We start from the raw sequence: 3,767 nt of genomic DNA, 5'->3' as shown, positions 1-3,767 counted from the left end.
GAAAAATTGTCCTCTGATCTCTACACATGCTACACACATACACACACATCATGCATGCACACATATATACACACAAACACACAATGGATGCATTCATACATACATATCACACATAAATACATATACATAGAATATACATGTGTATCCCACATACACATATCAAACACATATACATCATACATATACATCATACATGCACACTTTATACAGGAACACATATATACATCACATATACACACCCATATGCACATCAGATATGCACACATCAAACACATATGTACATACACATCATAGAAAAACACAAACCATACACACACACACACACACACACACACACATACACACACACACATACACACAAAAGACTATTAAAGTTTAAAATGTTACCTTCTTTTAAACATGCATGTATGAGTCTGTTTGCATGCAAGCCACATGTATATGGGTGCCTGCAGAGGCCAGAAGAGGCATCAGAGCTGCTGGATCTGGACTTAGAGGCAGTTATGAGCTACCAGATGAAAGTGCCTGGAGCAGAACCCAGGCCCTCTGGGAGAGCAGAGAGAGTTCTTAATTGCTGAGTAATCTCTTGGTCCTGTGTTACCTATTTTTAACAGTCAGTATAATTGCTATTTTTTAATGATATGACACCTTTTCTACTCTCAGCTTCAGCATTTAGAATTGGGAATCTCGGTAGCTGCAGCAAGCACAAACAGAAGCTTTCCAATATCCTTCATTTTTTTCCAAAGGCTTCAAGCAACCTTGACACCTAAATCCTAGAGAACCCCTGCTGGTAGACTGACACTGGGACATGCTTCCTGCTTTTAAGCAGAACAAGAAGCAACACTACAGGTGACCAATAGCCTCCCACAACAAATGTATCATTCTGTCTAACTTTTAATAAAGAAACAGACTTTTATAGGCTGGGTCACATAACTCGAAGGAAATATTTTTGAGACAAAAAAAAAAAAAAGATCCTCCAGCTTGATTAGCAATTTCTATACAGTTTTCCATTTTCTATGATTCTTACTACCCTTGTTTTTGACTAGACACTTCCAGCAACCACATTGTCCTGATGTGTTTTCAGAACCACTCAAACTACAGCATGCAGGAATCTAATAACTTGCTTCTAAGCATCTTGTATGAAATCTAGAAATATCAGAGGTTACACAGATTGTTTTGGACTGTCCTGAAAGACAGCTCATGAAATTTCCCATTTGATGAAGATCAGCAGTCATTCTGTAAAGGATACTTTACCTACAGAGCAAAGGCAATATCTGTCCCTGCCTACCATCCTTCTCCTACTCTTAAAGCCCCAATTCATCTCTGAGTCCAAGAAGACTTCTCAATAGTCTAAATCAACTAGGGGAATTTTACTCAACTTGCCCTCCAAAAAAAAAAAAAATTCATGTGACCCCAGTCCAGAAAGCAACTAGACTGAACTTACAAAAAACCTACTTGGGCTATAGCTGTGTTGTCTAGAGGTTTGCAGTTTTCTTGAAACAATGGGGTTACCATTGTAAGGGAAACAACAAAGGTAATTATCAGAATCTTCATGTTAAATGACTATTGAATCAGAACCAGCAACTGCTTGCCTCCTAACACTTTTATAAAACAATAAATCTCCTGTTTCTTTATGTTGTTGTCATTCTGCTACTTACAGCCTACTGTACTAGCAACTGACACTGCGGTTTTCTGTAGATTACTCTGATATTTCTATGCATAAACAATGTAATGTCTTTTGTCCCAGAAATGTCAGCAATGGTGGAATTAGTAAACAAGCATTTTAAAGGAGCTATTCTGAATAAGGTCAATGAATTTACAAAACCCTATGAATATGATAAGGAGAAAATTTTAAATGATAAAAAGACTCCAAAGAGTTTCCTAGAGCAGAAAATAAATATAATCTATATAAATATATACATATATTGCATAGAAGTACTAACAGATTAGAAATCACATGGGAAAAGATAAATTTGTTCTGAAAACATAACAATAGATGTCACAAAAACTTCAGCAGAAAGAAAAAGGATAATGTGGAAAATGACACAGGGATAGCATCAGTACAACAGGGACAACATCAACACATTTCAATTTAATATAAACACAACTTGAGTCAGAAAAGGAGAAACAGGAAGAAATATTTAAAGAAATGAAGACTGACATCTTATCCACATGTGATTAAAACCATATACACACAATCAAAAATTCTAGTGCAAAGCAAACTAAAAACAGAGAAAACATTAGCATGGTATGTATGATAAAATTACTAGTACTTAGTAACACAGAGAAAACTTTTCAAAGGAGCTCTAGGTAGAAAAGCCACACTGCATTCAGGAAAACAAAGATAAGATTGGCTGCGGTGTTCACATCAAAAAAAAAACCCCAAGACAAAAGACAATGGGACAGCTGTAATGTGCTGAAAGAAAAATGACATTGTGGATCCAGTGAAAACAGCTTTCAAAAATGTTCTCACGTAAGAGAAATACTGAGAGCTGAGTCATGAATGATTTCTATATAGGAAAGGTTAAGGAAAGTTCTAGGGGAAAAAAAAGAAAATGATATCACATGCAAACTTGAGTCCACTCAGAGCAGTGGTAGGTCAGTTTGGAAGATCTCTCTCTGTAAAGAAAAATATCTTTTCCTTATGTTCTAATTCTTCAAAAGTATTTAGAAAAAAATCAAGAAAAATGGGACATCATGTCGCTTATTAAATGTACTATAAGGCCTGGAGTCTTGGTTCAGAACACCAGTTGCTCTTCTAGAGGATGGGGTTCTATTCCCAGCATGCATATGGAGGCTCATCACCATCTGTAACTCCAGTTCTAGGGGTCTGACATCCTCTTCTGGCCTCTAATGTCACCATCATGCACATGTCATACAAAATATACATACAGGCAAAATAGAAGATGGAACCATGGAGAACAAACCATTAGTAATTTCTAAAAAGCAGACAGAAGTGGTATGTGAGGCGAACATATGGTAGGCATACCCAAGTGGTCTACAAGGCCTTCAGAAGCCATACCCTGGTTTTGATGACCCAGTTAGAGAACATGGGTACTCTGGTCTCTTTGGAGCCCAGCATTATGTCCAATGATGGCAGCAAGCCAATGTTTACCACAAAAGCCTTCTCGGGCAATATGAGCACCCTCATCCCATCCATGTCTTTGCAAAGAACCTGGTAGTGTCTGGGGCTCAAGAAGCAGGAAGTAGAGCTGCCCTTCAGGCTGTGGTTGAGAAGGACAAAAACATGGAGAGATGAAGGCCTTGAAGGAGGTAATTATGCTGTGTCGGGTGTGGTGACCTACAGTTAACAGTGCTTGATATTCAGGACCAAGTGGATGCTTGGCAGTGTCTTTAACACCCATCTTACCAAAGCCAGGACAGTCAAGCAAAAGAACTTTCTCTGGCTTTAGCCCTTGAAACTAGAAACAACACTCAAGGGACTCTCCCTGTGTGTCCTCTGTGTCCTGGAGTCATGTTTGGGGCACTGGGAATGAATCTTGGCTGCAGCAGGGGTATATGCTCAGATGGAAATGGAAAGAACCAGTAGCCTTCAGTGTTCATCTCTCAGTGGGAGGGTCTTTTTATTAAAAGTAAATCTCCTAAAATTAAAATAAGAACACTTACTGCTCTTAAAGAAGAACCAGCTGGATTCCAAGCACCTATGTGGGAGCTCACAACTGCCTGTAACCCCAGTGCTATGGGATCCAGCATCCTCTCCTAACTTCTGTAGGTACCTGCACACACATAGTACACATACAGACAAACAC

The 3,767-nt window shown here is 38.6% G+C and overlaps 1 pseudogene; it reads left to right on the top strand.

Moving 5' to 3' along the window:
- The first annotated feature begins 2,911 nt into the window (after positions 1–2,911).
- On the top strand, positions 2,912–3,297 carry LOC128108867 (proteasome assembly chaperone 3-like; annotated as a pseudogene).
- Positions 3,298–3,767: the final 470 nt, after the last annotated feature.

This window comes from Peromyscus californicus, unplaced genomic scaffold (genome assembly GCF_007827085.1).
Source record: "Peromyscus californicus insignis strain IS unplaced genomic scaffold, ASM782708v3 Scaffold_13__1_contigs__length_99412109, whole genome shotgun sequence".
Lineage (NCBI taxonomy): Eukaryota > Metazoa > Chordata > Mammalia > Rodentia > Cricetidae > Peromyscus > Peromyscus californicus.
The sequence above is the reverse complement of the archived record's forward strand: the minus strand, read 5'-3'. Positions and strand labels throughout refer to the sequence as shown.